The sequence below is a fragment of the Pseudophryne corroboree genome, chromosome 4 (genome assembly GCF_028390025.1).
Source record: "Pseudophryne corroboree isolate aPseCor3 chromosome 4, aPseCor3.hap2, whole genome shotgun sequence".
NCBI lineage: Eukaryota > Metazoa > Chordata > Amphibia > Anura > Myobatrachidae > Pseudophryne > Pseudophryne corroboree.
Genome location: NC_086447.1, coordinates 654,068,724 through 654,078,191, shown reverse-complemented (window position 1 = coordinate 654,078,191; position 9,468 = coordinate 654,068,724).

The following is a 9,468-nucleotide window of genomic DNA, read 5'->3' as shown; positions in this document are numbered from 1 at the left end:
GGTTAGAAATATGAATAGGTGTGATCTATTAAGATATAAAGATAAGAAACCAAAAGATAATACCTTTATTCCGTTTATCACAGGATATAATTCCAAAAATCGGGAGATAAGGGATATTATCAATAAACATTGGGATGTGCTAAAATTAGACCCCGTTCTAAATAAAATACTCCCTCAGAAACCACAACTGGTGTTTAGACGAGCAACTACGCTAAAAAATAAGCTGGCACCAACTAAATTAAAAACAGTAAAAGAAAATTTATGGTTGGATAATATAAATGGTTGTTTCCCTTGTAATAAGTGTAAAGTATGTAAATATGTAAGTAAAATAAGAATTTACTTACCGATAATTCTATTTCTCGGAGTCCGTAGTGGATGCTGGGGTTCCTGAAAGGACCATGGGGAATAGCGGCTCCGCAGGAGACAGGGCACAAAAAAGTAAAGCTTTACTAGGTCAGGTGGTGTGCACTGGCTCCTCCCCCTATGACCCTCCTCCAGACTCCAGTTAGGTACTGTGCCCGGACGAGCATACACAATAAGGGAGGCATTTTGAATCCCGGGTAAGACTCATACCAGCCACACCAATCACACCGTACAACTTGTGATCTAAACCCAGTTAACAGTATGATAACAGAAAGGGCCTCTTAAAGATGGCTCCTTAACAATAACCCGAATTAGTTAACAATAACTATGTACAAGTATTGCAGATAATCCGCACTTGGGATGGGCGCCCAGCATCCACTACGGACTCCGAGAAATAGAATTATCGGTAAGTAAATTCTTATTTTCTCTATCGTCCTAAGTGGATGCTGGGGTTCCTGAAAGGACCATGGGGATTATACCAAAGCTCCCAAACGGGCGGGAGAGTGCGGATGACTCTGCAGCACCGAATGAGAGAACTCCAGGTCCTCCTTTGCCAGGGTATCAAATTTGTAAAATTTTACAAACGTGTTCTCCCCCGACCACGTAGCTGCTCGGCAGAGTTGTAATGCCGAGACCCCTCGGGCAGCCGCCCAAGATGAGCCCACCTTCCTTGTGGAGTGGGCTTTTACAGTTTTAGGCTGTGGCAGGCCTGCCACAGAATGTGCAAGTTGAATTGTGTTACAAATCCAACGAGCAATCGACTGCTTAGAAGCAGGTGCGCCCAACTTGTTGGGTGCATACAATATAAACAGCGAGTCAGATTTTCTGACTCCAGCCGTCCTTGAAATGTATATTTTTAAGGCTCTGACAACGTCCAACAACTTGGAGTCCTCCAAGTCGCTAGTGGCCGCAGGCACCACAATAGGTTGGTTCAGATGAAATGCTGATACCACTTTAGGGAGAAAATGCGGACGAGTCCGCAGTTCTGCCCTATCCGAATGGAAGATTAGATAAGGACTTTTATAAGATAAAGCCGCCAATTCAGATACTCTCCTGGCAGAGGCCAGGGCTAGTAACATAGTCACTTTCAATGTGAGATATTTCAAATCCACCTTTTTCAATGGTTCAAACCAATGGGATTTGAGGAAATCTAAAACTACATTTAGATCCCACGGTGCCACCGGAGGCACCACAGGAGGCTGTATATGCAGTACTCCCTTGACAAAAGTCTGGACCTCAGGGACAGAGGCCAATTCTTTTTGGAAGAATATTGACAGGGCCGAAATTTGAACCTTAATGGATCCCAATTTGAGACCCATAGATAATCCTGATTGCAGGAAATGTAGGAAACGACCCAGTTGGAATTCCTCCGTCGGAACACTCCGATCCTCGCACCACGCTACATATTTTCGCCAAATGCGGTGATAATGTTTCACGGTGACTTCCTTCCGTGCCTTAATCAAGGTAGGAATGACTTCTTCTGGAATGCCTTTCCCTTTTAGGATCTGGCGTTCAACCGCCATGCCGTCAAACGCAGCCGCGGTAAGTCTTGAAAAAGACAGGGACCCTGCTGTAGCAGGTCCCTTCTCAGAGGTAGAGGCCACGGTTCGTCCGTGAGCATCTCTTGAAGTTCCGGATACCAAGTCCTTCTCGGCCAATCCGGAACCACTAGTATTGTTCTTACTCTTCTTTGCCGTATGATCTTCAATACCTTTGGTATGAGCGGCAGAGGAGGAAACACATACACTGACTGGTACACCCAAAGAGTTACCAGTGCGTCCACAGCTATTGCCTGTGGATCTCTTGACCTGGCGCAATATTTGTCCAGTTTCTTGTTGAGGCGAGACGCCATCATGTCTACAATTGGTCTTTCCCAACGGTCTATTAACATGTTGAAGACTTCTGGATGTAGACCCCACTCTCCCGGATGAAGATCGTGTCTGCTGAGGAAGTCTGCTTCCCAGTTGTCCACGCCCGGGATGAACACTGCTGACAGTGCTATCACGTGATTCTCCGCCCAGCGAAAAATCTTGGCAGCTTCTGCCATTGCACTCCTGCTTCTTGTGCCGCCCTGCCTGTTTACATGGGCGACCGCCGTGATGTTGTCCGACTGAATCAACACCGGCTTTCCTTTCAGGAGAAGTTCCGCCTGGCTTAGAGCATTGTAGATTGCTCTTAGTTCCAGAATGTTTATGTGAAGAGACTTTTCCAGACTCGTCCATACTCCCTGGAAGTTTCTTCCTTGTGTGACTGCTCCCCAGCCTCTCAGGCTGGCGTCCGTGGTCACCAGGATCCAATCCTGAATGCCGAATCTGCGGCCTTCTAATAGGTGAGCCTTCTGCAACCACCACAGAAGTGACACCCTTGTCTTTGGTGACAGGGTTATTCGCAGGTGCATCTGCAGATGCGACCCTGACCATTTGTCCAACAGATCCCTTTGGAATATTCTTGCATGGAATCTGCCGAATGGAATTGCTTCGTAAGAAGCCACCATTTTTCCCAGGACTCTTGTGCATTGATGTACTGACACCTTTCCTGGTTTTAGGAGGTTCCTGACCAGATCGGATAACTCCTTGGCTTTTTCCTCTGGAAGGAAAACCTTTTTCTGAACCGTGTCCAGAATCATTCCTAGGAACAGCAGACGAGTTGTCGGGATTAAATGGGATTTTGGAATATTCAGAATCCACCCGTGCTGTCTTAGCACCTCTTGAGATAGTGCTAAAGCTGTCTCCAGCTGTTCTCTGGACCTTGCCCTTATTAGGAGATCGTCCAAGTATGGGATAACTAATACGCCTTTTCTTCGAAGAAGAATCATCATCTCGGCCATTACCTTGGTAAAGACCCGAGGCGCCGTGGACAATCCGAACGGCAGCGTCTGAAACTGATAGTGACAGTTTTGAACAATGAACCTGAGGTACCCCTGGTGTGCGGGGTAAATCGGAACGTGTAGATACGCATCCTTGATGTCCAAGGATACCATAAAGTCCCCTTCTTCCAGGTTCGCTATCACTGCTCTGAGTGACTCCATCTTGAACTTGAACTTTTTTATGTAGAGGTTCAAGGACTTCAGATTTAGAATAGGCCTTACCGAGCCATCCGGCTTCGGTACCACAAATAGAGTGGAATAATACCCCTTTCCTTGTTGTAATAGGGGTACTTTGACTATCACCTGCTGAGCGTACAGCTTGTGAATGGCTTCCAACACCCTCTCCCTTTCGGAAGAGACGGTTGGTAAAGCAGACTTCAGGAAACGATGAGGAGGATCCGTCTCTAATTCCAACCTGTACCCCTGAGATATTATCTGCAGGATCCAGGGGTCTACCTGCGAGTGAGCCCACTGCGCGCTGTAATTTTTGAGACGGCCGCCCACTGTCCCCGAGTCCGCTTGAGAGGCCCCAGCGTCATGCTGAGGTTTTTGCAGGAGCCGGGGAGGGCTTCTGTTCCTGGGAAGGAGCTGCCTGTTGGTGTCTCTTCCCTCTTCCTCTGCCTCGTGGCAGGTACGACAAACCCTTTGCTCTCTTATTTTTGTAGGAGCGAAAAGGCTGCGGTTGAAAGGTCGGTGCCTTTCTCTGTTGGGGAGTGACTTGAGGTAAAAAAGTGGATTTCCCGGCAGTAGCCGTGGCCACCAAGTCTGATAGACCAACTCCAAATAACTCCTCCCCTTTATACGGCAAAACCTCCATGTGACGTTTTGAATCCGCATCGCCTGTCCACTGTCGTGTCCATAAGGCTCTTCTGGCTGAAATGGACATAGCACTCACCCGAGATGCCAGTGTGCAAATATCCCTCTGTGCATCACGCATATAGATAAATGCATCCTTTATTTGTTCTAACGACAGTAAAACATTGTCCCTATCTAGGGTATCAATATTTTCAATCAGGGATTCTGACCAAACTACTCCAGCACTGCACATCCAGGCAGTTGCTATAGCTGGTCGTAGTATAACACCTGCATGTGTGTATATATTCTTTTGAATAACTTCCATCTTTCTATCTGATGGATCCTTAAGTGCGGCCGTCTCAGGAGAGGGTAACGCCACTTGTTTAGATAAGCGTGTGAGCGCCTTGTCCACCTTAGGGGGTGTTTCCCAGCGCGCCCTAACCTCTGGCGGGAAAGGGTATAATGCCAATAACTTTTTTGAAATTATCAACTTTTTATCAGGAGCAACCCACGCTTCATCACACACGTCATTTAATTCTTCTGATTCAGGAAAAACTGTTTGTAGTTTTTTCACACCATACATAATACCCTGTTTTACGGTATCTGTAGTATCAGCTAAATGTAACGTCTCCTTCATTGCCAAAATCATATAACGTGTGGCCCTACTGGAAAATACGTTTGAATTTCTACCGTCGTCACTGGAATCAGTGCCTGTGTCTGGGTCTGTGTCGACCGACTGAGGCAAAGGGCGTTTTACAGCCCCTGACGGTGTTTGAGGCGCCTGGACAGGCATTAATTGATTGTCCGGCCGCCTCATGTCCTCAACTGACTGTTTAAGGGAAGATAAACCATCACGTAATTCCACAAATAAAGGCATCCATTCTGGTGTCGACCCCCTGGGGGGTGACATCTGCATATTTGGCAATTGCTCCGCCTCCACACCAATATCGTCCTCATACATGTCGACACCCCGTACCGACACACACCGCAAACTCACAGGGAATGCTCTAATGAAGACAGGACCCACTAGCCCTTTTGGGGAGACAGAGGGAGAGTCTGCCAGCACACACCACAAAGCGCTATATATACAAGGGATATCCTTATATTAAGTGCTCCCTTATAGCTGCTTTAATATATAATATATATATATATAGCCATTAATGTGCCCCCCCTCTCTGTTTTACCCTGTTTCTGTAGTGCAGTGCAGGGGAGAGACCTGGGAGCCGTCCTGACCAGCGGAGCTGTGACAGAAAATGGCGCCGTGTGCTGAGGAGATAGGCCCCGCCCCTTTTTCGGCGGGTTCTTCTCCCGCTATTTTTCCAGTCAGGCAGGGGTTAAATATCTCCATATAGCCCCTATGGGCTATATGTGAGGTATTTTTAGCCTTGTATAAGGTTTATATTTGCCTCTCAGAGCGCCCCCCCCCAGCGCTCTGCACCCTCAGTGACTGCCCAGTGAAGTGTGCTGAGAGGAAAATGGCGCACAGCTGCAGTGCTGTGCGCTACCTTATGAAGACTGAGGAGTCTTCAGCCGCCGGTTTCCGGACCTCTTCACGCTTCAGCATCTGCAAGGGGGTCGGCGGCGCGGCTCCGGGACCGGACTCCACGGCTGGGCCTGTGTTCGATCCCTCTGGAGCTAATGGTGTCCAGTAGCCAAGCAGCAAATCCACTCTGCATGCAGGTGAGTTTACTACTTTCCCCCTAAGTCCCACGTTGCAGTGATCCTGTTGCCAGCAGGACTCACTGTAAAGAAAAAAACCTAAACTAAACTTTCTCTAAGCAGCTCTTTAGGAGAGCCACCTAGATTGCACCCTTCTCGTTCGGGCACAAAATCTAACTGGAGTCTGGAGGAGGGTCATAGGGGGAGGAGCCAGTGCACACCACCTGACCTAGTAAAGCTTTACTTTTTTGTGCCCTGTCTCCTGCGGAGCCGCTATTCCCCATGGTCCTTTCAGGAACCCCAGCATCCACTTAGGACGATAGAGAAAGATAGAAAAAAGATTTGGAGTACAGACAACATAGAATCATGGGACATAAAGGGATTTATTAATTGTCAGACAACATGTGTTATTTATATGCTACAGTGTGGATGTGGGGCTAGATATATAGGAAAAACGAAACGCCAGCTAAAACTAAGAATATTGGAGCATGTACGTAGTATTGTCAACAAATTGATTAATCATAGTGTTCCCAGACACTTTATTAAATGTTGTAATTCTTCCTTGGATAAATTCTCGTTTAAAGCATTAGAACATGTTGTGCTGACAGAAAGGGGAGGAGATGTCTTGAAACAATTAAGCAAGAGAGAAACCTTTTGGATCCATAAATTAAACACCCTTTCACCATATGGTCTAAATGAGACTTATGATATAGTACCGTTTTTACATGATTAATGAGGTAACCTCTCCAACCATTAGGATATGCAGTAATGGTTAAAACATCAAGCTTTATGAAAAGAATGAAGCGATTATACTAAAATGAGGGTTCGTTTATGTCAGTGATTTTTACACTACGAGCGTTATCTCCTCCTTATTATGTCTCTTTTAAGTATCGAACGTTAGCTCATAGATAATTTTGCCAGTATTAGTCTAATATGGGTCAGATGTGGATGGATTAGGTGCAATTTTATTGTAACCGGTGTCTGGTGTGACTCCACTGGGCTCATCGGTCTGATCAATTTGCCGGTGCGGCTTCCGGCAGCTGTACCTGTACTGCGAGAAGACTGTGTTTTCAGTGGGGGTTACGTCAGAGACTGGGTCCGCCCATGTCAGTCTCTTGTAGATACAGACTTCATACAATACTAATTTCTCTCTCTTTTATTATAGTAACTATTATGAAAGCCGATCGATATAATTATATTTCCCGAATTTTTAAATGTGAAGTGATGTTTTTTATGGTGATTGTCATAGAATTAGTTCTTTTGTGACATTTGTATTGGTTTTCTAATTAAGGTAATTGATTGATCCGTTATAAATGGATAAGCGTGTTAAAATGATTAAGTATACGTTTTAAATGCTGAATAGGAACGTTTTATTCTCTTAGTTAATTGATGAATATAATGTATATGTGTATAAATGCATTTTTAGACAGATGATCAAAGTGCTTACGGCATAAATTAGCCTAAACCAATAGTGTTTTATTAATTAATCAATTGGTATATGTGATATAAAAACGTGAGTTGGAGTGATCGAGACCACACCCCCTGACGAAGTCCGGCAGTGACGAAACGCGTAAGGGCGTGGCCGGGAAGGACGGCTCTGAGTGATCGGAGTTTGTTGCGGAGTCCACAAGCATACACGCTGATGAGACTATCTGATGATTGAGCGGCAGAGAACAATTCACACGCTGCTATCTGGAGGCACTTTGGATGTGTTCGTGAGCCGGCTATTTTAATCTGAGATGTATGTGAGCTTTTATCATTGTAATAAATTACCTGTTATACTTGCTCATTGAGTGCGCCTTCACTCTCTTTTAGTGCATATATATATATATATATATCTATTTTTAGGGCCCCGACAACGTCTAGCAACTTGGAGTCCTCCAAGTCCCTAGTAGCCGCAGGCACCACAATATGTTGTTTCAGGCGAAACGCTGACACCACCTTAGGAAGAAACTGGGGACGAGTCCGCAGTTCTGCCCTGTCCGAATGGAAAAACAAATATGAGCTTTTTTTTTTTTTTTTTTAAGACAAAGCCCCCAATTCTGACAATCGCCTGGCCGAGGCCAGGGCCACAACATGGTCCCTTTCCATGTGAGATATTTCAAATCCACAGATTTGATCTGTTCAAACCAATATGATTTGAGGAATCCCAACACTACGTTGAGATCCCACGGTGCCACTGGAGGCACACAAGGGGCTGTATATGCAATACTCCCTTGACAAACGTCTGGACTTCAGGAACTGAAGCCAATTTTTTCTGGAAGAAAATCTACAGGGCCGAAACTTGAACCTTAATGGACCCCAATTTGAGGCTCATAGACACTCCTGTTTTCAGGAAGTGCAGAAATCGACCTAGTTGAAATTTTTTTTTTCGTGGGGCCTTCCTGGCCTCACCCACGTAACATATTTTCACCACATGTGGTGATAACGTTGTGCGGTCACCTCCTTCCTGGCTTTGACCAGGGTAGGTATGACCTCTTCCGGAATGCCTTTTCCCTTAGGATCCGGTGTTCAACCGCCATGCCGTCAAACGCAGTCGCGGTAAGTCTTGGAACAGACAAGGTCCCTGCTGGAGCAGGTCCTTTCTTAGAGGCAGATGCCACGGTTCCTCTTGGAACAGACATGGTTCTTGCTGAAAGCAAATCCCATCTTAGCTCCCGAGGCCATTAGTCCTCTGTGAGCATCTCTTGAAGTTCCGGGTACCAAGTCCCTCTTGGCCAATCCGGAGCCACGAGTATAGTTCTTACTCCTCTACGTCTTATAATTCTCAATACCTTGGTTATGAGAAGCAGAAGAGGGAACACATACACCGACTGTTACACCCACGGTGTTACCAGGACGTCCACAGCTATCGCCTGAAGGTCTCGTGACCTGGCGCAATACCTGTCCCGTTTTTTGTTCGGGCGGGACGCCATCATTTCCACCTTTGGTCTTTCCCAACGGTTCACAATCATGCGGAAAACTTCCCGATGAAGTTCCCACTCTCCCGGGTGGAGGTCGTGCCTGCTGAGGAAGTCTGCTTCCCAGTCGTCCACTCCCGGAATGAACACTGCTGACAGTGCTATCACATGATTTTCCGTCTAGCGAAAAATCCTTGCAGTTTTGACCACTGCCCTCCTGCTTCTTGTGCCGCCCTATCTGTTTACGTGGGCGACTGCCGTGATGTTATCCCACTGGATCAATACCGGCTGACCTTGAAGCAGAGGCCTTGCTAAGCTTATAGCATTACAAATTTGCTCTTAGCTCCAGTATATTTATGTGGAGAGAATTCTCCAGACTTGATCACACTCCCTGGAAATTTTTTCCCTGTGTGACTGCTCCCCAGCCTCTCAGGCTGGCCTCCGTGGTTACCAGCATCCAATCCTGAATGCCGAATCTGCGGCCCTCTAGAAGATGAGCACTCTGTAATAACCACAGGAGAGACACCCTTGTCCTTGGATATAGTGTTATCCGCTGATGCATCTGAAGATGCGATCCGGACCATTTGTCCAGCAGATCCCACTGAAGAGTTCTTGCGTGAAATCTGCCGAATGGAAGCGCTTCGTAATAAGCCACCATTTTTTACCAGGACTCTTGTGCAATGATGCACTGACACTTTTCCTGGTTTTAGGAGGATCCCGATTAGCTCGGATAACTCCCTGGCTTTCTCCTCTGGGAGAAACACCCTTTTCCTGGACTGTGTCCAGAATCATCCCTAGGACCAGCAGACGTGTCGTCGGAACAACTGCGGTTTGGGAATATTTAGAATCCACCCGTGCTGTCGTAGAACTACTTGAGATAGTGCT